The sequence below is a fragment of the Pholcus phalangioides genome, unplaced genomic scaffold (assembly GCF_987345545.1).
Source record: "Pholcus phalangioides strain wild (caught in Gottingen) unplaced genomic scaffold, Ppha-v1.0 ptg000018l_1, whole genome shotgun sequence".
NCBI lineage: Eukaryota > Metazoa > Arthropoda > Arachnida > Araneae > Pholcidae > Pholcus > Pholcus phalangioides.
Genome location: NW_028301611.1, coordinates 11225124 through 11252993, shown reverse-complemented (window position 1 = coordinate 11252993; position 27870 = coordinate 11225124). Strand labels below are relative to the sequence as shown.

Below are 27870 nucleotides of genomic sequence, written 5' to 3'. Positions count from 1 at the left end.
TACACCTCATATGTTATTGTTATCGATTTCTGTTAAACTGATTTCAATGCTATCTGAAGGCTAAGAACACAAAATTTCTCTTTAAGAAATTCATTGCGACCCACTCTTTAAGCCATATATGGTAAACCCTTGACCCGCGGACCAAATGTGACCCTGAAGGTTATCTGATCTGGCTTGCCCCCTCAAACCCAATTGTGTAAAAATTAACTAAGCGGCACATTTACAGACCTCGCTTAAATGATCCGTGGCACATTCAAAGATCACTTAAGTAACCCCCGTCACAGTTCTAGAACAATTAAACTATCCGTGGCACATTTAGAGATCCCTTGAGTGACATGTGCCACAATTTTAGAGCACTTAATCCCCCCCCCCTCCCATCCACCCCCAGTGCGGTTTTACATCACTAAAGTTACCAGCGGAACATTCTCAGATTACTTAAGAGATCAGTGCAATGATTATGGATCATTTGAGTGATGCGTTGCACAGTTCCATAGCACTTAAGCAGCCCGGACACATTTCCTGAAGGATCCGTGAACCATTTAGAGATCGCTGAAGTGGCTCTGTAAGGGATCTATCATTAGAAGAAATGTTAGATCAGGTGCCCACAAACTAGCGAAAGATTTTTCTCGTTTTTATCGCACAGAGTAAGATGCCATTAAGAATATTTCATATTTTCATAAAGGGTGGTTGATGACGTAAGCATCATCCAAACCCCCATTCCCCCTTGTCATCAGAAGTCAGCAAATCGGAAACCACTCAAACCCCCCCCCCCATCGATGCTGACGAAATACTTGAATGAATCCCTTATCTCCATTTGGCGACAATGTGATAAATCTGGTATCCTCGTCCTAACCTAACCACACGTTCGAAAAAGGGAAGAAATGGGAAAGAAAAAAACTATAAAAGAGAGAGGAAGAAAAGCATAAAATATAGAAATAAGGCAGATACGATTTCTTTATTTTGTTTTCTGCTTCCAACTGCAATTATTTATTCCATTGGACGCAATATCTCGTCCATGATCGTGAAGGGGTTCAAATAAATAAATGGTTAAATAGTATATTTAATGATGTTTCGACTAGATGTCAGTGATTAATAAATTCTTATTACTGAATATCATTAATTAAAATCGAATGTCATTAAACAAATATTAATGATATTCGACTAATCATGTCGCATGAAGGTGTACGATACTCCTTTAGGCGAGAATTGAGCCAAAAGTTTGCTCTTGTCGGTGTCTTTCAACTTGACTCTCTCATCCGGGGGTGTATTGCCAAGGCTGAAAATATATTGCAGAATTTCTCTCTAATTGAATTTAGTTTGTTTGGACTGTGAAAATAAACCACCATTAAAACGGCATTGGCGCGTAAGTCCGCAGTTGCCCGGCTATACGTATTCTCAGCCCCTACCAGGTCAATTATGAGCTCGGCTACAGAACGAGCGTCGACTCTCTTCCCCGACTTTTGTGACCAAGAATTGCGGTTAATAACTTCGATTCAATTATTCCGTACATCCATGCAAAATTCTATGCAATTAAATGTCTAGAACTTGACACTTGAACTTCTACGACATTCATAACTAATAACATCCTGCCTTTGAGCAGTTTCGAGTTACCTATTTGACCGACCGTGTGCGAAGAACTTCGTTGGCATGGGAATTGTTGAATTGTTGGCTGCGAGTCTCTTCGTCGCAAGAGTGAAATCAATTTAAAGGTTTAAAAGCTGGGCGTACAAAATGGAAATATGAAGCTTCATTCTCGCATTATCTAGAGTGCTTGCTATCTAAAGGGGTGACAAATATCTCGGATTGCAAATAAGTGTTGAGTTGTTCGCAGTGTAATAGTTCCAGGGGACGGAGGGTACTCAAACCATGGGCGTACGCAATGTGGATTATGTGATTATTTATAATTATATATACAATCGATTGTAATTTTCCCCGTTACATATATCAGTTGAAAGATGGGAAGGGATGGTTTTAGTCCATAAAACAAGTTTTTTGTTTTATAACCATTTATTTATTCTCACCCCTTCACGATCATGGACGTGATATTGCGTCCATACGCCAGTGAAATAAAATCAAACAAGCTCTCTGTGTTTTCTTTCCTCTCTCTTCATCATCGCGAATCTTTATAGTAACCCTATCAAGTGAAGTTGCTTTTTCTTTCACACCTTTCTTTCTATACTCCTGTTACAGTGATCTTTTCCCACATATATAATGTGCCTTTCTTTTCTACATGTAGGAGTGAAAAAGATCACGTAGGGTGAGCCGGAAAAAGTGAAAACAAAATAAAACTCTCTTATCTGCCTTATGTATTATGCTTCTTCCTTTTATAGTTTTTTTTTCCTTTCATATTTCTTCCTTTTTCTAACGTGTGGTTAGGTTAGGTTTTTGATCATTTTTATCGCACCACGGTCATTTCCTGCACACGAGGGCTAATTAGACCGGGACCTACAATTTATTTCCGATTCCGAACGGCAGGCTTGTTTTTTATACTCATCGAGAGGTTGGTGCGCTAACCCCTCGATGGGGGACTCCCTCCGGTAGCAATTTTTACTCCGGTCATGTCGCCGTTTCTGCTGTACCCCTGTGTCAGGAAAACTTTCTGTCAAGGACGAACCGGGTATCGAACTCGCGACACCTCTAAACATCCTTCGGTATTTTAGGCGAGTGTCTTATCGACCTGGGCTACCGCGCCCGGTTAGGTTAGGGCGAGGATACCAGATTTATCAACTATTCGCCAAATGGAGATAATCCAAATTTTATGTCAAAAGCTCCACGTGAAGTGGTTAATATGATTTTTCTCAGCCAAATACATCAAAGAGAGAGACTTTTTTTTTCTAGAAATGCAAGGAGGTTTAAACAACGTTTTTTTGTTTTACAAAGACGGGAAAAACAAAGTTTTTCTTTAAAAATATGGTTTAATTGCAATATTAGAAACTTTATTCTATTTCTATATCATGGTATATTTTATGTAAAACTAACCAAAGTATTTTTTAAAAAAACAAATAAAAAAGCCGCTGTGGTGGTCGAGTGGTTATAGTGACGGACTCACGATGCGAGGATCCGGGTTCGAACCCCACAGTGGTGGTCGGCTGAAGTTGGTTTTCTGTGGTTCCCAACTTCAAGGCGCAAATGCGAGCCGATCTCCCCGTTAAAAAGTCTCGTCACAGAGAGCAACAGTCCTACAACGATAAATCATTCAATCATAACACTTCACTCATAGTTAGAAAAACTGGTGGCAGATGGCAGCACTACACAAAACAAGCATTACAGAGAAACAAAAAACTTCACGTCAGGTTTCACTACACGTACACGCACATTCCCGCATGTACCGATTCGTTCCGCGGGGTACATGTGTGGTGTAGCAGCAGTAGGTAGGGCTCGGGGATCCATGATGTTCTTAAGTCAGCCACCTCGTTGGGCAATTTGCCTGTTGTATTTGTATATAATTTTTTGTTTTGTTTTTGGATTCAACTCCCACAAGCATGTAATTTTCGCAGGATTCTGAAACCGAACACACACACAAATATTGTAAAACATTCAAATAATACCATGCACCATACCAAAAATCACCATACCATGATATTTGAGATCATGGTATAGTGAATTAAGTTAAAAGTAGAAAAAAAAATTATTGGTAGTTAGGCCGGTATATTACACTTGTGGCGACGTCACATCGTTGATCTATAAATACTGCCAAATTCTATTTTACATTAGAATTATATTCGTTCGTCTCTGTAACCATCATTCAATAGTTCACTTTAAGCTATCCGACTACCTTTCTTGTCACTTTTCTTTAAAATGGTACTGGAGTGAACTTTAAATACATTTTTTGATAGAAAGTGTCTCGAAATGGTGAAAACAGTGACAAATTTTGGTCTATCTATTATATTTTCCATGAAAAAGTCGTTTCTAGGTCAAGTTTTAGGCAAAATTCACGTGATATTCGAAACACGATTGCAAAGAAATTTTATAAATGAAATGCTTTGTGATTTTCGCAGTGCATTTAACTAGTAATGTTGCAGGTTATGAACCAAAATTTAAAGGATTGCATGATATGTTTATAAGTTACACCAAAATATGTTTAAGTACGTGTGAATTTTTTTGAAATTTCATCCTACATTTTGTCTATAAAGCACTGTAATTCAAAACATATATGTGGTAGATCTTAGATTTTGGTTCATAACCTCAAAAATATATAGCAAAATATCACATTGAAATTTCGTAAGGATGCAATGCACCAATTTTTACAAATCACGTCACAAAGTCAAGTAAAATGTCAAAAACAGCATTCTTCGTAAAACACGTTTAAAGTTTTTATTCGCGTTTTACTTGTATGTAAAAACGCAACACTAAAGTGAACGTAACTTTGATTCTAAGCATCGTATAAACAAAACAAGGCCCGTTTTGGAATTGCAACAAACAGGGCTTTTATAAAATATACCTTAATTAATCATGTTACTCAGTTCTGAATATTTAACCTTCTGATAAATTAAATGCAATAAATAACAGTGTTATGTTGCATATTGAGTCTACTGCTATTTCTGAAGTCCTGCCATCCCTTCGCACTGTAAAAGTTTGGCAAATGTTCTTTTATAAAACTTTAAAAATGCAGCCAATAAGACTATTGGTTGTATTTGCGGGAATATAACCGGTACGATTATTCTTTGAATTTTTTAAGTTTTATAAAATAACTTTTATCCAACTTTTATAGCGTAATCCCGGTCTAAGTGCAGAAAATATTCAGTGAAAAAAGTATGCTTTACGTTAGAGATATATCTCTCTCATTGTCGTTCATATACTCCAAGTATACATCTTCACACTACTTATCGCTCTCACGTCCATATCACGTCAAGTTGTTGTAAATGCTCTTAGGCCGGGATTAAGTAGGCCATGGGCGTTATGAAATACAGGGATGGACAAAATAATATGCACACCTGTGAAATGAGACAAAATCTTTATTGATAGGCTGTTTGCCACAGGCTGTCATTACCATCGACACAGTACTTCTCCCGACACCAACAAGGGTGGCCGTTTCCGTTACTGTGGCCCCGGCAAGACGGACTCCAACAATCATGCCTCTTTCGAAATCTGCAAGGTAAGCTATAACGAAGTTTTTTTTAATACCCATCCAAACGCTATCACTGCTACGACCACACTGATTTGTGCACATTATCGCCCTCTAGGTGGCACTCTTCCACACTAGAGGGGGCGGGTATACGACAGGTTCCCTCAAGTGTTTTTTGTTTCACAGGTGTCCATAGTATTTTGTCCAACACCTGTAGGTGTAAAAACAAATGTGGTTTTTATTTCTCTTGATTCTGAACACCACTTTTGAATAACTCCTGATTATTTAACTCTCGAATGCGATCATTACACATTGAATAAACTTGGACGGAGAAGGTGGTGGTTAGCTTCATCGACACGTTATAGCCCACCGTATTAATAACAGCCTGAACGCTTCAGTGAGATTAATGTGTTCAATAGGGCTTAATAAGTCTCCTCCTGCGATTCCCTTGGCAAAAATCTTGAAAGTCTCGCTGTAAATTGGCCTGCGAGAGGGGGGAGTGAGTAATGTAGCGGCCGTCAAGAATAGAATGCCGCTAGATTAGCTTCACTTACTTTCCTTCTCCTCGTATTCGCGCCAACTGTAGCGTATAATGTTATTAGACGGGAACAAGGGACCGAGAGTTTTTGATGAAGAAAGTAACAAAATATAAGGGCACTCACACACATGCTCACACTCGGCTGAAAGAAGCTGTTGATGTGATTAAATGATGGGAAAAGGTGTAACATAATTATATTTGATGCAGTGGAAAATGAGTGCTTTCTCGCCATCGGTTGCCAAAGAGGGTAAAAGGGGGGGGGGGGAGGAGGAAAAGAGGCGCTGAATCATGAAATTTGTTGACACATTAGGGGATTAATGCTTGTTGACACGCGTTCAAGTACTACGTCAGCAGATTTTTAGTCGTTTTTGACCCCCCCTTTTTCAGCAAAAGTTAGCAAACCTCCCTTCCTCCTTGTCACAAAAATTTCGTCAGGTCTGCCCCCTAATTGTTAAGGCCGCGTACATAGTGCGGTGACCAAGAGGTACGGGAGTGCATAATAGAGACAAGCGACTGAAATAATTTTTTTCATCTGCACCGCGCATGCTCGAGAAGCGAGGCGAAAAAGGGGAAAAAGGCCACTTGAACAAACGTGTTTGTTTTCACCTGGATTTGCTGATTTGGTGCTGCTTCTCCATTTCTTTCTTTGCTTTTCCTTCAGGGAGGGATCATCACCATCACACCCTTACATTTCAGAACCCCTCCGGTCATTTTCTGTCCGGTCAATTACACACACACACACACACACACACAATTTCTGTTAATTTCAATGCTTCTTGAAGGCGAACAACTCAAAATTTTCCTTTAACACTAGAATGGTACCTGAAAAATCTATGCTTAATTAACGATAATACTTAGCTTACCAATACGAAACTATGTCTCTGAGATATATAGGTACCATTCTAGGATTAAGATATTCATTGCGACCCACCATCTATGCCATACATGATAAGCCCATTGCCCGCGGGAGAAATGTGGACCTTTGGTTTATCTTATGTGGAGCGCCACTCCAAACATAATTTCGTAAAAATGCTTTAAGCGGGACATTTACAGATAAGTTAAATGACCCATGGCACAATTCCAAAGCATTTTTAAGCTGCCCATGGCTCATATTTAGATAACTAAAGCAGAGCCCGTGGCACATTCACAGATCATTTAAATGGCCCGTGACATATGTACAGATTGCTTGGGTGACCTGCAGCACGGTTCCAGAACACTTATGCGGTCTGTGGCACATTCATAGATCCTTTTAGTGGCATGTGACGCAGTTTTCGAGAACTTAAGTGACACTACATCACTCAAGTTACCCGCGGCACATTCTCCCAGATTGCTTGAGTGATCCGTGGCATAAATACGGATCTCTTGAGTGACGCGCGACAGAGTTCAAGAGCACTTAAGCGGCCCGTAACATATTTCTAGAGCACTTGAAAGATCCGCGGAACATTTAGGGATCACTAAAGTGGTTCTATAAAGAACATCAGTAAGGGGGGGGGGGAACATTTGTACACATGCCTACAAAACTAGGGAAACGTTTTTCTTGTTTTTGACCAAATAAGATGCCATTAAGAATATTTCGTATCTTCATAAAGGGTGGTTGATTACGTAAGCATCATCCAAACCCCCTCCCCCCCTTTTCATCAAGTCCACAAATCGGAACACCCCCCCCTCTATCTATTATGACGTAATACTTGAATGACCCCTTTCGATTTATGAGGAACCAACGGAGGCAAATTGCAGAAAAAGCTACAGTATCACTTTTTTTCCACACCAAATTGCTTTTTTTTTCACCACATAGAGGGTGGTTAATGACGTAAGCATCATCCGAACTCCCCTTTCCCCCCTCCCTTGTCATCAAAAGTCAGCAAACCCAGAACCCCCTCCCCCACTCCCACGTTTGATATTTTATTATACAGGGTGTCCGGAAAAAGGCCCCCAACTTGAAACTTTGATACCTTGAAAAAAAACGGGAATGCTAAAAGAAAATAAATTCTCTTTTTCTCATGTTAGGCCAGACTGAAGAAGTTCGTTTACCAAATTTTTGTCGAAACCAAGTAGTTACATATTTCAACGACAGATGTCACTGCAGTCGGTTCACTTTCATTGTTCGTCAGATGCAGATTGATGTATCCTGCCTACCATTAATGACAATCACATTTGTCAACTGAACAATGATATTTCGTGTGATGTTCTGAAATGTGTTTTTTTAATTCTACCATCGTAGCGCCATCTACCGCTGAAATGTTCAATAGGATGCCTTTTATCCGAAAAATGATACAATTCAAAACTACTTTTGAACAATATTTATAAAGTTCGCAAGTGTATGTGTGTGCGTGTTAGCGCTGGTTCCAGGCGGTGAAAAGTTCGGTGAAAAGTTCGGAAAGAACGGCACAAACGCACTGAAGAAACCTTCTTCGTTAGTTTATGCTGTTCTTTCCCAACTTTTCGACGTGTTTTTTAATTGAAATATCTCAGCGAATATTCTACAGGGTGGGCAAAAAGTCCGTGGAAACTTCAAAAATTCATAAAAACCGGAAAAATAACCGAAATAAAAGAACGGTTTGCAGGGTTAGCCTCGCTAGGTCACGGGAACTTTTTTTAAGATAGGAAAAAAAAATTATCTCAAAAACAGCCGATAGGTGCCGCTGACGTACACATGTCAAAGAAAAGATACGCAAATAATGAACAGAGTACCGCAGTATGTGTTGCACATGACAGCATTGCAGGCGAGTCACAAATCCAGCAACGGCAGAGGGGAGCAGGTCCACACACACGGTTTACAACGGTGTGGATTAGGATTGAAAAATCTTGTAACCGTCTCATTAGCATATTTCTACCACCCGTACCAGCGCCATCTATCGGCTATTTTTGAGTTATTTATTTTTCCTGTCAAAAAATTTCCATGACCTAGCGATGCTAACCCTGCTAACCGTTTTTTATTTCGGTTATTTTGCCGGTTTTTATTCATTTTTGAAGTTGCTTCGGACTTTTTGCCCACCCTGTACTTAGAATATTTTTCCCTTGGCCTCGAAACTGGGCAAAAGTGGTACAAAACCAGTGTGACCAACCCACCATCGCCTTTCTCCCTTCCCAAGTTTTGACAAACAATACCTTATCTTCAGGCGTTCACCCCCCACGCGCCTTTCTGCACATAGGGTGACCATATGGCCAGTGTTTTACGGGACTTATTTTTTTTTTCTTCGAAAATTGGCTTTTTCAAAAATATCATTCTTTTTGAATTTTATCAATTTTTTCGGGAAAAAAAATGTCAATTTCATCAAGTTTTTATCGGGGCGGGGCGATTTAAATATTACGTAAGAACCCATACGGGAAGGAAGAAGGGTTTCCCGCGTTTGCTGACTGTTGCTGACAAAGCGGACGGGGACGGGACGGGTTCGTATGATGATCACGTAAGCAATTATGAAATGATTTATGGTTTCCGAAGGTGCGAATTGAATACATTGATTGCACTTGCAATCAGGTAGAAGGGTCCCCCCCCCCCACAACAACACTCGATCTGGAAGTCCTATGATACTGTAAAGTTATACAGACATGGGGTTATAGAAAGCTCGGGGCTAGACGGGGGAAATGAAGGTTTCATGTAGTGGGTAAGCAATCTTAAAGAGACGGGGAATTTTTAGGCGCGGGGTTGTTTCCAAGTTTTCCTTTAAAAGAAGGGGGGGGCGGTCACGCTGGTGGATCGAAGGTTTTGGTTGGGGTGATGGCTGGGTGTATCTACCAGAAAAGTTTCATTTAAGTTATCAGCTTTCAAAAAGCATTTAAAGTGAACAGAAGTCAATTTTAACTGTGTATAAAAGTTAAAAACTGTAATGTTTTGCTGTGCAAGGGCCCACTATGCGCCTGCGTGGTTCTCTAGAAGTCAGTGAAGTCTCCTAGACAGAGGCCAGCACTAATCTAGAAGGCTAAGCCTACCTTAGCTGTGAGGAAGGACCCACTATGCGCCTGCGTGGTTCTCTAGAGGTCAGTGAAGTCTCCTAGACAGAGGCCAGCACTAGTTTAGAAGGCTAAGCCCAGCTTAGTTGATTTTTCTGACAAGGGAGAGGGAGTCAAAAATATCCAAAATTCTTCTTATGTATTATTTTGATGGTCCCAACTCCATTGTAAATTAATGATTGAATTTTGTAGGGGGCGCTCATGTGATATAAACCACACACATTCGTTTAAACCATTTCCCAAAATTATATGAGCCACTCTGAGACGAGCCTTTCAAAGGCTTAACAATGAGCCTGAAAATCTACAAAGAGCTTGGTACGAAATCAATTTAGACAATCACTATCAACTACTGCTCCGCTAACTCCTCCGCAAAATTACGCGTTTTGAGACCCACGCAGAGCTCCTGATTCTGATGCGGAGCCAATTAATCAAATAATAACTATTTTCCATTATCGTAAAGGCTGATTAAAGGTAGTTATACTCTTTTTCGTCCTTTTCCGTCTATCACATTCAGCTGCTGCAATATAAAAGGAATGGGCGGGCTATTAATTTCTTCTCTGTTTCCTAGGTGGTGCGCGCATTTACGCGTAATTTCCAACCGGTTCCCATTCACGGCTGGAATCCAGAAGTCAATACATGATGATGAGGGGGGGGAGGGGGATGGAGGACCCGGGGTTTAAAGGGTCCCTAGGATTCTCTCTTTCTCGTATACAAAAGGATTGGGACAGCAGACAAACAACACACGCATATCTGCTAGATTCAAAGAGGAGCTTTATCTCGAGTAGTCACTGGGGAAATTAGTTTTGAGTTTTAGGACAATGGACTGGGGGGGGGGGGGTAGGACGATGGCTGTTGTTAATTTGGTTAATCTGCGTTACCGACTCATTTCGGTGCATGCCATTGCGGGTGATGATGAGGTTTAAAAGCTTATACTAGCGATGGGTTGCTGTAAAACATAAAACAGTTATAATATTACCCTAAACGCACGGGATACTTTATCCGTTTTTTTTTAAATTTCAAAAATTCACTTTCCAAAAAATCCAATATCATTACTAGTTTTAAGAGAGTTCTAGCAGCCTCCCTTTTTCAATCGATAGGCTATCATGTGTATATATCAATACTCTACCATATGTATATATCGATAAGGTATTATATATATATATATATATATGTGTGTGTGTATAGATAGATAGATAGATAGGCTATCATATGCATATATCGGTAAGCTATTATATGTATATATCGATAGACTATTATACATATATCGATAATCTATCATATGCATATATCGCTAAGCTATTATATAAGCTATCATTAGCATATATCGATAGGCTATCATATGTACATATCGATAAGCTATTATATGTATACATCGATAGACTACCATATGCGCATGCATCGATAGACTACTACACGCATACATATCGATAGACTACTACATTCGCGCATATCAATAGACTACCATATGCACATATATCGATAATCTATCATATGCATATATCGCTAAGCTATTATATATATATATAGGTAGGCTATCATTACTATATATCGATAGGCTATCATATGCACACACCGATAATCTATCATATGCGCATATCGATAAGCTATCATATGTATATATCGATAGGCTATCATATTCATATATCGATAGGCTATTGAGTATATGTAAATAAGAAACAGATTTTTTTTTTAAACTTGAGGAGTCTCATACCTTTTAATAGGAAAACTGTGACCTGGTAGGAATATCATTGAAAATACTGTTCAACCACTGATTTATTTCAAATTCTTCACACAAATTTTCGATTGTATAATGCTACCAGCTATAATACCCGGCACTGCCTGGATTTTCTTGAATTACTGGGAGGATTAAAAAAAACGGCAAACCATTATAAAGGCATAAACTATTTTACATAATACTGACAGCATTGAATATGTGACAAACCATTGTAAAGGCATATGCATGTCTGGAACGTATTGCTGAGGAAACACGGTGACCAAAGTAAACATTGCGAAAGCGATTATTGGGACCGAGGAAAAACCATTGTTGCCTGATAGTTTTCCGCCCATTTCGGGCATTTGCCCTGCTCTGACGAACTTTTAAAGTGGCATATCGTTCAAGTCCCGTCCCGCTAGGTATATGTATATGCAAAATTTGACAACGACAGGTATAAAATTGCAGATTTGTATAGAGAACACAGAAAATCAATTTCATACATGTGGATTCTCTACCGGTATGAAATTGGTACTTTACACAAAAAGTAAATTTGCAAATTTTCCAAGAAATACATTAAATACCGCTTGCGGGCATGATAAATTAGCATTCCATCAACCTAACTGAATAAAAACTGATTCAAAACAAAGGGAACTGCTCAGTTCCTAAAATTCAGCAAAAGTTCAAGATTTCACTGACACAATCTTATTTAAAATTAAAATTCATAAAAATTTAAGTTTATTACAATAATTTATTGTGAAATAATTTCACAAAATAAGTGAACGTTTTGAATTATTCAGGCACCGCTCAACTCAGGCCTCTCACAATTGGGCCACCCCCTTTTACACAGATGTCACCAAATTACATCCGTTGGTGGCCCGCGGGCTTTTGTGGGAAACTCCAATATCACCCACTGCATCCGAATAGTTGAAGACCCTACCCTAAAATAACCCACCAGCCCGTCTTCATTACTGCAGTTCCAAGTAATTAATTAACTTCATTAGTAAGAGACGCTCAAACATGTTCTCCCACTCATCTATTAATTCAGAATCATTCCGGGATAAAGTACAGAAAATATTCAGCACGGACGTGGGTTTGGGAATCAGCATTAAATATTTAAAACATCTCGGAAAATTTTCTCGTGTTTTTGTACGAGAAATAAAAAAAAAATGGCGGCGGCTGAAAACACACGCGATGCAAAACACGATGAATTATTCATAAATTACGAAGAAAAGAAGTGTTTTCACATCCGTAACGCTTCGCAGAGAGTCGCAGAGAGAAATATTTTTCATTCCTCTCTTCAAACGAAATTTCAGATTTCGGTCCCGTATCTTGCGAAGATCTCGTTATTTTAGCATTAATCGCGCAGCCCAAGTGATTGCTCGGTTCTCAAAGACATGGGCTCTTTGCTGATCTAATCGTATATTTATGTATGTATTCTATCTATCTCTCCATCGGTATCGCGCTCTCTTATCTCATTATCGACTCTGCTTGCGAAAGTCTGTGTCGTTTTGGGAGTTTATAGACATTTTCTCTTGAATTTCTTGAAAAATACTGTTCGGATCGAAAAACTGCAAATTATTCGTAACTTTCGCAAAATATTGTAATGACATAGCGCAATAATTGTGTGAATTTTCGTGAGGATACGACGTATATTGACGAATATATGAATGTTGTCTGTGAAAGTTCCAATTTTCATTGCATGGTTTTTGCCTATAACGTACTGAGTTTTCAACGAATTTGCTTGGAATTTACACAAAAAACACGAAGTTGTACATGGGACATACTGTATATGGATTTAAGATGTGATAAATCATTATTCAATGAGATATGAGTATCTTTTTAGTAAATGTTAATTAATTATGCATTCGCAAGAGATATAAATTTTAGTTTTCACAATTTGATTGCCGGAAATACAGGGTGTCCCATCAAGGCCACCCAAACTCTGCACAGCCAGATTCCTCGCTTGGAATACATAAAAAATTGCCCAAAGAACTGTACCTGTACGACTCAGTTTCCGAGAAAAATGCGAAAGAAAAACATGACGTTATACCCGGTGCAACATTGAAACTTCATTGATAAAAAACAAAAAACTTCATTGGAAACATGAACATCGCTATTTGCATATGTTTACATAGCAAGATGTCCAATATGTCCACGGCGCATATCGAGGCATGCATGCGCGCCTCGGAATGACGTCAAGCCGTCACTTAATATAGCACCGGATATAACGTCATACTATTCTTTCGCATTTTAATCGATTACTATGGGTCGTACAGGTTAAGTTCTTTGGGCATTTTCATGTATTCCAAGCGACGAATCTTGCTGTGCAGAGTTTGGGAGGTCTCGATGGGACACCCTGTATAGTGCTACTTATACGAAAAATTTCAGCTGAATGTCGTGAAAATTCGGCGAATGTATCATTGAACATTGAAGGACCGGACGCACCCCGCTTCCCATCTCAAGGAGATATCAAAGCGTTCCCGAAAGATGGGTGCATCCGGAATTTTATTAAATATGTATACATATATATATATCTATATAAATTTGTATAACAGAATAACAAGTCCAATTACAGAAGTATAAATCAACGGAATAATTATGATAAATCGTGATCTAAGAATCGAAATCTAAATTGATATTATAACGTCCTTGGCACGTCCGGACTCGATAATCAAATTCCGTTGGTGGCGGTCCGTCCGCGTTCGTTGGATGTCACTAGTCGTGTAGGCCGTACAACGACGAATCGATGTCATGTTTACGTCACATGTCATGGTCCAAGTGTCCAAGTCAGCCAATGTTCGGACACTCAGATATTTTAGCTCATTCTTGGCACACATTCCTGTTCCATAAGCATCCTACGTCTTAATTCTCCTGGGCAATAAGGAGATTTTCATCATTCCCGAAGCTACATCGGCTGGCTAGCTGGATTATGCGTGGCATTGATTTACCTCATTAGCATGTTAAGTGTTTATAGTTTCTCCAATAAAGTTCGCCGTTCAACGACGTATCAGTTTCGTGAATTTCCAGTACCCCTACGTGGCCGCAAATTGTAGACTCTCCCTGGCATCAGCTTTACTGGTTTGGAAGGCTGAAATTCATCCTGCTTCTTCCGTACTCCACCCTTCTTATCGTGCAGCAAATATAGGTTACGGTCTAAAAATTGAATCAAATTTTGAATGCGCTAGACGTTCATCGGACTTTTTAGTATTCTTCTTTTGAATGCCGTCATCTGACTTTGTGACATCTGACCAAAATGAAACGCTGATGTGTGTGGACATTGGCAGACGTAATGCCATAGCGAGCCCGTAGCACCACACTTACAAGCATTGTGAGATGATCGTCCAAAGCGCTGCAAGTATGTCCGGCGGCGAATGTATCAGTCATAACGTGAGCTGTAATTTCAAAACTTGCTTAAAATAACTGAATAGTAAGGGACTTTCCGCAAATTGGTATACGATTATTTCCTGTTGTTTCATTTCTGACTTTAGATTGTTTATTTTGACATTATACACACGTGTTATGCTATGACACATCTCTTACATAGCATCAGATACGCGTATTCACTCGTTCGCATAATGCTGAGGGTTTATTCTCGAAACAATCAAACAACGAGAAATAATCATATACAAATTTGTGGGAATTTTCTTATCATTCAGTTATCTTAGAAGATAACTGAATGATAAGGAAAGCCGCTTAATCATCCAAATATTAAATTTTGCCCAGTATATTTCAGTCAGCGCCAGAGTGGCGCAGTGGTAAAATGCTCGTCTTCCACCTCCAGACCAGCTGTGGGGCCCCCTCGTCACCCACCGTGAAGGTTACCGTCAAGGTCCTCGAATTCGGGGGAAGAACATCGAGAGAGAAAACAATTTCTCTACCTACCACCACCAGAACAACCAACACATCTGCTCTGTCCACCTAGGGGATATAAGCTGGTCCGTCTCAGGAGACGTGGGGACCACGGTGGAAAAATCCAACGACATACAAGACCAACAAACAACCCACAACAGGCCACACAGCCACAAGCTAACCAACCCCCCCCCCCACCCACACACACACACACACACACTTGCACCTCCCCACTTGTACATGAAATGATATGTCAATCCAAAGATATGGGGGAACCTTGGGGTACAGAGACCGACATCGCCTGCAGGCCACGAGTGAGGCCTACGAAAACTAATTATACAACTTATATATTTATACACATATGAGCATATAGACAACAATGCAATTATGAAAAGATTAGACTTTCTCGATTGTCCAATAGTTCTTTACCTACCGAGCTTGGGGCGACATCCGAGAGATGCCTCCGTTCCTTCATTTCCCATTGAACTACATGGTTGGAAATTGCTGTATGGTGATATGACCGGAGTTGGTTTGCGGCAAAGTGATATATTTTGAGAAATTCTGAAAAATTATTCAAATTCTCATGTTATGCATTCCATAATTTCACTTAGACGCCGTTCAAGCATTACGTCAGCAAATTTTCAACCATATTTTACACCCCCCCTCCCCTTGTCAGCAAAATTTCGTCAGCACTGCCCCCACCTCCTAACGCATATTGATGAGATCAGAAACGTACACGGGAGGGGGCTCGGGAACTTCCCCCACAAACGAATAAAAAAATATTTCTTAATGGAAATTTTTTTTTTAATTAAAATTTCGAACCTTTATATGTTATTATAATCAATTTCTGTTAATTTCAATGTTATTTGAAGGATAAAAACTCAAAATTTCTCGTTAAGAAATCCATTGATCACCCTTTACGCCATATATGGTAAACCTTGACCCACACACCGAATGTGGCTCTGAAGGTTATCTAATATGGCTTGCCCCCCTCAAACCTAATTTTGTGAAAATGAACTGACACATTTACAAAGATCGCTTAAATGACCCGTGGCACAATTCCAGAGTATTTAAGTAACCAGTGGCAAATTTTCAGATCTCTGAAGTAGGCCCGTGGCACATTCAAGATCACTTAAGTAACCCGCGACACAGTTCCAGAACACTTGAACGATCCGTGGCACATTCAGAGATCCCTTGAATGACATGTGGCACAGTGTTAGAGCACGTAAGCGGCCCCCAGTGCGGTTCTACATCACTCAAGTTACTCGCAGAACATTCCCAGATTACTTAAGTGATGCGTGGAACAGTTCCAGAGCACTCAAGCGGCCCGGACACATTTCCAGAGCACTTGAAGGAACCGTCAAACATTTAGAGATCACTAAATTGTCTCTGTAGGGGACTTATCAATAGGAGGAATGTTAGTTCAGGTGCACACAATAGCTATCGAAAAGTATTTTTGCCGTTTTTCGCACACCGAATAGGATGCCATTAAGAATATATTTCATATCTTCATAAAGGGGTGGTTGATGACGTAAGCATCGTCCATACCTCCCCCTCGTCATCAAATTCAGCAAATCGGAACCCCCACGCCCATCGATGCTGATGCAATACTTGAATGACCCCTTATAGCATTTATCTATCACTAAGTTACGAAAAATAAGAATAATTTCTCTTTGCTATCCCATGTGCCAAACTGTATAAAGCCTTTGAAAAATATGTATTTTAGTAGAACCGTAAATTTTACTCAACTAATCCTTTGATCGTATCATATTTTGACTCGGAAAGCGCATTTTTTTTGTTTTATTCTGGAAGCTTCTACGATAATAGCACGTATAAATTTGAAAGCGGGGATTCATTTCTTTCAGCGGAAGAAACCATTCGAGGATAACGTGGCTGCGATGACAGCAATAACATGAAATTAACCATATTTCATACATTATTTCGTTTTATAAATCAAGTAGCGAAAATCGTTTGGGAAACGATAGAAAATACGATATTATATCGGTTTTTTGGTTAGCGGAAAAATAATATATATACGGTATTTTTATTTCTCATTTACCCACGACGCCAGCTGAGTAAGCCTTTGCCGGATCTTGGTGATGCTTATCTTTTTTGACTTATTGTGGAGATTATTGTAATGAGATCAGTGGAGAATGTGGATCGTATCAAACTTATCTCTTATGTCCCCCGATACGTTTTTTACCTTATTATATTAACTCTTCTTTTTTTCCCCTCGTCTTTAATATGGAAATATGGAGTAATTTCAGTGATTCTCTCTCTCTCTCTCTCTCTCCCGTGTCTATTTTCTGTTTTCATAATCGCAATATACAGGATACGTAGCTAACAGGACGGACCTCAAATTACTGCAAAACCGTTGCTCCTAGAGAAGGGGGTTTTTAACCTATGAGTCGCGACCCAAACGTGGGTCGCCGGGGTTCCCGATATGGGTCGTTATCTAAATCCACTAACAACCAGAGAGTTTGAGCTGTGGGATCCTGACTGAAACGTGATTCGCAGGGGGGGGGGCAGGGGTCGTACAAGTCCACTTGAGCCAGGGATTCTTCAGGTATGGATTACGACCTAACCTTCATTCGTTGTTGCTTCCGAGTTGGCTCATAATAATCTACAAAACTAAGGACTCGAACTATGGGTCCCAGCATTGGTAGGAGCTTCCGAGATGGGTCATAAAAATCTACTGACAGCTAGGGGATGCTGAGCTGTGGGTCACTAACCGGACTTGCTTGCCAGGGGCTTCAGAGATGGGTCGATATCTAGATCCACTAACAACCAGGAACTCTGAGCTATGGGGGGCCCGACTCAGGCGTGATTCGCAGGTGCTTCCGAGGAGGATCGTACAAATCAACTTGCAGCCAGAGGTTCTTGAGCTATGGATCACTTCATTCGTGGGATCCGATTGAGTCTTAAAAATCCACTAAACCACGGACTCGAGATATGAGTCACAACCCAGACTTGATTGGCAAAGACTTCTGATGGGTCACAAAATCCACTAGCAGCCAGGGGATCCTGAGCTATGGGTCACTAACCGGACTTCCGAGATGGGTCCTACAAATTCACTTACACAGCCAGGGATTCTTGAACTATGAGTCACGGATCAAAGTTGTTGTGCAGGGACTTCCAAAATGTATCGTACAAATCCACTAAAAGCCAGGGGGCTCTTTAGACTATGAATCACGATCCCAAACTTGGTTCGCTGAGGCTCCCGAGATGCGTCGTAAAAATATATTTACAGTCCTGTTATAAATGCACTTATTGCGTCACTTCGTTCCCTGACTGCTTCAGCACGAAGTCACATGGGTCGCGAAGCTGATCGATCTTGTTGCTGATATTGGGTCGTTGATGAAAAAAGATTAAGAACCCCTCTGTCCTAGAGGCATACATCTAGTTAGCGAACAAAACTATCCAAATAACGCGTTGACTTCAGATATGTCATTTATATTGCAAGTCAGTTATTAAAAAAGTAATAACGGACACCCTGTCCTCAAAAACCCAATTAGAAAGTTGTTGCCATATCACTCCTGAGGGGAAAAAATCTTCGGTTTTAAGTTCAATATTTGCTGAAATATTTGAATTGAAAAAACGGAGAAAAGTTTGAAAAGAATCAGCATAAATGCGAGTAAAACGCGTTTTTCGTTCGTCCTTCCAAAACTGTTTTCAATTTATCTTTTTTTTTCGGTCCTTCATTCCTTCTTTCTGTAGTAACTCATCGATGCATGTCCCGTTATGAACGTACCAAACTCGTACTAGATGACGACTTATTCGGTAAGTCTGTCACGCATGAGAGTAATTAATTCGACTTAATTTATTATAAGACCTTAAGTGGACCATAAAAGTTTTTTGGTTTATCTCCATAATATCTCGCAGCACCCCTTAGCTAATATCGCGGCACCCTAGGTTTCCGGGGCACACCGGTTGGGAAACACTGCTCTAAACTCTATTTTCTCTTTTCCTCCCTTCCTGTCTTTTTCATTGTTCTTTTTCTCTCGTGTCTCCATCTCCATTTTTTCCTTTCTCTTCCCTTTTCTCCAATATTCTTTCTCATTCATACTTCCTTCCATTTTTTCAACCTATCTCCTTCTTCTTTCTGTTTCCTGTCTATTTTTTATTTCTGTTTTCTTTGTTTTATGCCCCCCCCCCCACTTATTTTTCTGTTTTAACTGCCAGTTACCATCAACTCCGCCTTTCCACTTTTCATTGCCAGTTTCTTTACTTTCTTGTGCTGCTTGTGCATTTCATCTCCTTTCTCTTTCTTGTCTATTTCATCCCTCTCCTCTTTTCGTTTCCTTTGTCTATTTAATCTCCTGGTATTTCCCTCTTCTTTGTGGCTATTCCATCCCTTTCTCTTCTTTTTTGTTTATTTCATCCTTCCTCTTTCTATTTTATGCTTATTTAATAGCCTTATATTTCCCCTCTTCTTCGTTCATTCCATTTCCTCCTCTTTTCCTCTTTGTTTATTTCATCTCTCTGTTTCCTCTTTCGTTCACCAACGTTACCACGTGCTTTTCTTTTTGTCTAACTTAATTTTTTCCCCCATTCTCTGTCTCTTTCTCTTGTGTATGAAGTGCATGTGCGCATGAGTAGTATATCTTTTTTCCTTTTTTTTTCTTCTACTTTCTGTGTTTATCATTATTCCTTCACCATCTCCATCTCATTTTATTTCATTATTAATTCCATCTCTTTTCCTCTTCTTTCTTTGTCTTTTTCAACATCCTTTCTCTCTTCTATATGCTCATTTCTTTGTCTGCCTCTTCATCCCCCCCTTTGCCAATTCTTTTGAACATTTATACAATTCCTGTCCTCCCATGCTCACAGATGATAAATCCCTAAAATATCTCTATTAAAAAAAATCATCAATTCGGACATTCACGAAAATCATCAAATCCTATAGAATCGATAAGAAAAACCTATCTCTTTTTTTTTTTCCGGATAAAAATTCCTTATATTTGATTCCCATTCACATCAATCTCGAATATTAAATAGCTCGAGACTCAAAATCACACGGATCCTTCTCAGAAAACGAATGGTTCCTTCAGTATGGGAGGGAGGTCCTAATGCTGATGGTGTTTTAGACGTCGGAAGAGAAGAGAGATGAGAAAGGTATATATAGAAAAGCCCGGCCGCACGTGGCGATGCTGCGGCTCGCCTGGCCTCAAACCAATCAATATGCAAACACAATAGATAGAGAAGAAAAGAGGGCCTTTGGGAATCTAATTAAACAAGCGATGCCACGGACACGTTCTGACTTGACTGATGATAGTGAGAGTGAACCCCCTCTCTCCTTATATATATATACACGCATAGGACGGATAGCAGGCTCTAGACCTCTCTTCTATGTGTATGGAGCTTCCTTTTGAACTTTTACTTTGTTTCTAGCGGCTTTTGTTAGAAAAGCGGCCGATCATAAAACTCAGGTGATCTCCTGTCCCTTTCTGTCCGAAAACCATTTAAATTTATTCATACATATTTAATGAAGGCATATATAGAATTTAAATTTACTAAAAACACCTTAAAACCTCCAAATTGATTTTTCCGAAAGAAAATACTTTTTAAATATATATTTCATTACGTTGTCGGGAAACTGAATCTTTTTGGTCGCGTACGTGAGAATTTTATGGTTAGGATTTGAGATTTTTATGAGGACAAAATCTTTAGATCTCTTAAATGGATTCATATTACCTTGCCTTGATTTTACTCAAATCGTTTATCGATTTAATTAGGATCTTCAGAACCCCCCTGACGTCAAGATTTCAACGTAGCTTCGGATAGTCTGGAACTGTAATGTTCTGCAAAAACATTGGGAAACGTTCATAAAAACGATCTGAATAACAAAAAAACATATGGGTGAAATTGAAAATTGAACCAAGAAATGAGAACGCATTTTGGTGGAAATTATTTTAATGCCTAGATCTTTTGACATCATTTCCGACAACCAAATACCATAATTCCAATAAAAATTTACAATCACACTAGTCAGCAGATAATGTCTATTAGCCGTTGTACCTTCGTGTGGGCTTCGTCGTAGACTCGCATCCCGAGAATCCAGGGTCGAATCCCGTTGGCGGCACAGTGGCGTTGTGCTGAAGTTGGTCTCCTGTGGTATTCAACTTCTTGGCGCGAATGTGAGCCAGTCTCATATTTTATAGTCTTTCCGCAGTGAGCAGGCACGACATATAATACACTTCGACCCAATACTTACATAATGTAAAAATCTAGGCATCTACCACTTCCGCTTTTAATATTGGAGACAGATGGCAGCAGCACGCGAATATGAAACAAGCCTCATTCAGACACCATAAATAGATAAGAACTACACATACATATAAATAGGTTCAGGCATATTCATACGTCATAACATACATTGGATCTTTATAAATTCATCAGAGGAATATTTAAGAGGTATATATATATACGGTTAAGTCACAGGAGTCTTCACCCTTTCAGACACGGCGGGCCAAATTGAAACTCCCCACGAAAGCCCGCGGGCCGCCACCAACTCATGTAATTTTGTGCCATACTAATAGAAGTGGTGAGTGAGGCCTCGAGTTAAGCAGGGCAAAAAATAATTGAATATGTTTATTTATTCTGAAATTAATTCCGATATACATTTTTCACTAATTCTGAAAAAAAATTGATTAATTAAATATTAAATTAATTAATTTCAATCTGAAATCACTTTCAATGATTCTGCAATTTTATGCTTCGGTATTCAATAGTTCTGAAAATTTAATTTTCTTCTCAATATACGTATCTTGAATTCATTTCTTTGAATAATTATGCAATTATATTTTTATTGATTATGAAATAGATTCACGAATTACTAAATTATTTTTTCTGTCATAGATTTATGAGTTAATTTTCCACTAATTCTGAAATTACATTTTTTTTTTCTTCAAAAATTTAAAATTATTCCTTTCAGTAATTCTGAATTTTTAATGAATTCAGCAATTTTTTCTTGCATCAGTTTGTTCTGGAATTGTTTTTTCGTCAATTATGGAATTGTTTTTTCGTCAATTATGGAATTATTTCTTTCTTCAATTCTGAATAATTTCCATCGATAATTTTTTATAATTTTTCTTTCATTTATTCTAAAATTATTTCCGTCATTAACTATTGAATTATTTGTTTAATTAATTCCAGAAATAATCATATTTCCATTTTCTTTCTAACATTCTCCGAAAATGATCGGCAAGAAGCTCCAAGAGCCAAATGTGGTACGCGGGAAATGCTTTAAAGACCCCCCCCCCCGGGTTAGGTAGCAGCTAATGACTATTCAGAGAACAGTCGAAACAACAGTATGCTGTCGAAGTTTTTTGCGCATGACAACCTACACCCCTCACTGCAGAGATCTCCTTTCTATTATGATCTATCAAAGACCATGTGCTTCCTAAGCCAACGGCAATACACGAACGAAAATCCGTATCGAAATGCATTAAGTAAAATTTGCTTCTTAAAAACCAATGCTTACAATAAAGGTATCACATGCAAAAAATCAAACGTTTTGGCTTACTCTGTATACTTCTCTTTTTTTATATATATTAATAAATAGTGACTCTGTACAACAATATTACCACTTTTTCAAACCAACCTTCATTCAGCATTGATTACACTGCCGAACACTGATTTTGTTCCCAAAACTATTTCAGTGATTTTGGAGCGCTGATTCTGAATCCAGCATTTATTTTGTCAGATTTGCTCCAGTTTTTAAGATACGATCTCCCCATTGAAAAGTAAAAAACAGTGAAATCCTCAATCATTACACTTCGCTCATAGTTCGAATAATAGGAGGCAGATGGCAGCACCACAACAAGCATTTCACAGAAACAAGCCTCACTTTAGGTTCACAACACGGACACGCGTATTCCAACATATACCAATTCGTTAGAAGTTCCGCAGTGGAATATGGACGAGGTGCATGTGTGGTTTTATAGTAGTAGTAGTAGTAGTAGTTTTTAGGATGCAGTGAAAATTAAATTTCAGTTGTAATACATAAGCAGCGTACCAGTCACATTGAAACTGTGTGCTATAAATAAATACAGTAAATCATTTGTAAAGATATTTTAATGATTTTACGGGGATTTTAGGTCGCTGATTCCGAATATGACATTGATTTTGTTGGCACTAGATTTGGCTCTATTTTCTTGAGATAAAGTGAAAATCAAATCTCATTGGTAATACATAAGTAGCAAGCATACGATCACATTGTTGAGATTATGCATTATCTCAAAGGGCGGTATTCACCAGCAGTCACAACTTTTGATAGGAAATCGACGCGGATTAGTTAGAAACTTGAATTTCACCAATCCGTGTCGATCTCCTATCCAAAAATTGTGACTATAGTTTGTCGGTGAACACCACCTAAAAACTAGAGCCAACCTGAAAAAACCAGTGCTAGATTCAGAATCTGCACCCTCTCCCCAGAATCACCCTAAAATCACTGAAATAACTTCGGGAACAGAATCAGTTTTGGGCAGTGTTATTATTACTCCAAGATGAGTTTCTCAATTCATAAGAATTTGTCCATAAAGCCTATAAATAAACACACCCAATATCTCTCTCCGAAAACAAAATAATTCATATAAAAAACCAGTAAAAAAAAAACAACCATAGATATTTTTAATGAAATATCTAAAAGTAAAGTTTTCAGATTTCTATGAATTCTTAAAATTTCCCCAAAGAAATCTAGAGAAAAAATAAATCTCATTAAAAATAGTGAAAAAAAAAGAAGGAAATAATAAAGTTTTCAGCTCTTTTAATATTATATTGGATTATTTATTAATTTTCGGATATTAAGAAAAGTATTTGCTTCTTCTCTCTGTTATAATATTTTCCCCTTCCCTTACGGGCTTTTGGGATAGAAATTGGATGAAATAATGAATGAGTATCGAAAAACAAACAGGGATTTCTATATTTCTCCAGAAAAAAAAAGAGGGAAAAAAATGTAACTTTTCGGAGAAAATATTCCCTAAAGATTCGAAAAATACGTGTCTTTTTGCAAAAAAGAAAATATTTACTTTCGTGTTATTTTAAGGAATTAGTTAAAGAAAAGACACACGGACAAAAGGAAAAACTACGGTATTGAGATAATTAAAGATAAGATGAAAGTTTCATTATTTTATACTCCTTAATTTCTGAGTATCCTTCTGGGGTATTTTTTATCTTCGTGTTCATTTGCAATTAATAGAGTGAATATATTCAGCAATTGATTTTTTTGTTTAAAAAAAAAAATGCGTTCAATTATGCAAATGAATTCCTTCTGGTAACCGAGGTGGGAACATGATCAGTAGAATTTGTGTTTCCGATTTTAATTATTCATTTTGTTATTGTTTCTTGTCTGTGGGTGTCTTCGATGTTGGTTTTTTTTCTTTTGTGTTCGGTTGAAATGTTGAGTTATTTTTGTTTCGAAGATAATACGAGGATAATGATGGTCTTTATAAGAAGTACCTTAGTAGTGGAGTACTGGACAGCTGATTTTCAGCTGTGAGGGAAATAATTGATGCAGAGCAGCTCATTGAAGACAATGATGATCTTGCCCAGATTTGGGGAAGTACCTGAATAGTGGAGTGCCGGGCAGCTGACTTGCCAACGGCCATACCATGCTGAAAACACCGGTTCTCGTCCGATCACCGAAGTTAAGCAGCATCGGGCGCGGTTAGTACTTGGGAGGGTGACCACCTGGGAACACCGCGTGCTGTTGGCATCACTTTTCTCCCCAGCGCGACCCAACCCGCAAGGGTAAAAGGCTTATATCCCTGGAGGGACAGAGCCTGGGCCGCGACTGGTTTGTCGGGCAACTGACTTTCAGCTGTCGGGGAAATAATTCACGCGGAGCAGCTCATTGAAGACTGATGATCTTGCTCAGATTTGTAGAATTACCTTAATAATGGAGTACCGGGCAGCTGGCTTTCAGCGGTCAGAGAAATAATTCATGCGGAGCAGCTCATTGAAGACTGATGATCTTGCCCAGATTTGGGGAATTACCTGAATAGTGGAGTACCGGGCAGCTGACTTTCAGCTGTCAGGGAAAGAAAGAATTCACGCGGAGCAGCTCATTGAAGGCAATGATGATCTTGCCCAGATTTGGGAAAGTACCTTAGTAGTGGAGTACCGTACAGCTGACTTTCAGATCGCATCGATTGGCCGGCGAGGTCCCGCAGATCTGAATCCAACCGAACACGTGTGGCCAGATTCCAGAGCTGCGATTGGTGGTCCAACAGGAATGGGCAGCAATTCCTCAACAGCTCGTTGATAGCCTAACACTCAGCATGACGATATAAATCCTGCACAGCGGTCAGGGCTGATCATGTCCCCCTACTGAAAGCTGAATTTTCCTTGCCAGTCACATGTCACATGGACGTTTCGGTCTTTTGTCCAATTATACTCGAAGCTAATTTTCAATGAAGTTCCTTTTTTATCCTTTGGATTTCTTTTTTTGGAAAGTTTTGTTCACTTTTCCCATGCCCTTACGTCTTCGATATCTTATGGTCTTATTTGTGTCGATTTGGAACTCTTTTGAACGATCTTACATTAGAAAAACCATCTCGTCCTTAATTTCTGCACATCAGTGTCAAAATATATAATCATATACATATACTATACTCATATTCGTATATTTATACGCATATATGATGCAATCACTGAACTTATTTAATAGCTGCGAGCAGATGGCGCTAACAATCAGCATATGCTGATTCTCATACTGGAAAACATGAGGGATGGAAAAAGCCCTATTCAAATTAATAACAACGAACTCTTGCGGTGATGACGGAATATGAGTGCATTTTATACGTAGTAGATATTAAACAGCGCATACGGTGTCTATTCAGGAAATTTTGTCTCAATTTTTCATCGTAAATGGTAAGCTGCGAGACGCCCTGTGCACAGTGCACCTCCACACTCCTCTTAATGAATGCTGCTACATATCTGTTGACTTACCACTAAATAACAAAATGTGTTTCGCAAATATTTCTCTGAGGAATATTTAATGACCCTGTGTGCTGAAAAGTGTGATGGATTTATTCCTTTAACGTGTACGGCATTTGTGAGTTGTACATGTTATGTGTTTAATCTGCTGCCACTTTTTCTTTTGCACGGGATTCAGAAATTTCTCCTCGCACATCTCGCCTCCGGTACGTTTCGTCTCCTGACATTTCGCCTGCTCTGAGTGACTGGCTTGTGAGTAGCCAAGTGATTTTGGGTGAATGATTGTATGAGTGAGTGTGAGTGACTGCATGGGGGAGGGAATTACCCTATGAGTGATCAAGTGTGCAATCAAATGAGTTGCTGCTGTGGTGGTCGAGTGGTCATAGTGACGGACTCGCATCGCGGGGACCCGGGTTCGAGCCCCACCGTCGCCACAGTGGTGGTCGGCTGAAGTTGGTTCTCTGTGGTTCCCAACTTTGAGTCGTAAATGCGAGCCGATCTCCCCGTTAAAAAGTCTCGCCACAGAGAGCAACAGTCCTACAAACAGTACAAATATTCAGTCACTACACATCACTCACTTCACTTCTGAGATATAGATGGCAGCACTGAAAAATCATACACAACACTAGGTACGCACTCAGACTGTTAGGTACACACACTTACACTTCGGCACAACTCACTAGGTAGTAAATTGCCTATGGCGATAGATCTGAGTTGTGCTCGGTTTCAAAAAAAAAATCAAATGAGTTGTGTGAATGACCGTATAAGTAGCCAAGTGAGTAGGTGTGCCGCATGAGTAAGTGAATAAAAATGATTGTATGGGTGAGTGAACGGTGACCTGAGTCACCGTATTGGTGATCAAGTTAGTGATCGTATGAGTGAATGTAGTCACTCATACAGTCGTTCACTCCTCCAATCGGTCACTCATGTGGTCACATGTCATTGATCTGTTCATTTACCCACTCGCAACTATATGTTTACTCATACAGTTGCTCACGCATTCCTTGGTTACTCACATAGTCACGCACTCACTAACTTGGTTAATCATATGGTCACCCACTTATAAGTTCCCTCATCTACTCAATTGTCACTCATATGGTCACTCACCCACTCACTTGTCACTCCTATGATCACTGATCCACTCACTTGATCACTCGTACAGTCACTTATTTGGTCACTCATACAGTCATTTACTTGGACACTCAACCACTCACTTTTTCACTCACACTGTCAGGATGAGCGATATATCAGGGCCAAAATGTACCGGGGACGAAACGTACCAGGAGCAAAATGTCCGATACGAAATTTCTCCGTAAACCCTTTCGAACAGATTTTAAGTGACAATAGTAGATAAGTGACTTTGTTGATGAGTATAATTTTGTGTGTTAAGAAGCATTTTTAAAGACAGATAAGACCCCGCTACTTTCACCTCCAAATTGAACAATTCTCAAAAATTTCCCATGCATTGACTACCATTAAGCGCAGTCGCCATGAGGATGCCCGAAAGACTGCCCAACGGAATTAACAAGGTTACAATTGATTACATGTTAACAAAGCATTGACAGAATTTTTAGACATTCTCCCGCTTCATGTGTTTTTGTTCGTGCGTATGTTAATGGCGAATAAAATCTAATCACCTCCTCTCCGCATGCGCATTCAGCTCAGTTATTCACATGCGAGGAACGTTAAAACGCGCACATAATCCCCGATAAAATCAGTTAACGTGACAGTTCTGGGAAATTGCGATGCATTCAAATCGTCACATGAGAAACCAACTAGCCGCTTTTCGTCTGGGACAACTAGCTCCAGCTACAC

General features: G+C 39.3%; 1 protein-coding gene and 1 non-coding gene across 5 annotated transcripts in view; both read left to right on the top strand.

The window, feature by feature from the left end:
* Positions 1 to 27870, top strand: part of LOC149071729 (potassium voltage-gated channel protein Shaker-like) — a 432235-nt gene that overhangs the window by 92674 nt on the left and 311691 nt on the right. The gene's annotated exons all lie outside the window — the stretch shown is intronic.
* On the top strand, positions 24714 to 24832 carry LOC149071730 (5S ribosomal RNA). Its single transcript, XR_016194666.1, has one exon. It is a non-coding gene; the product is annotated as a 5S ribosomal RNA (ribosomal RNA).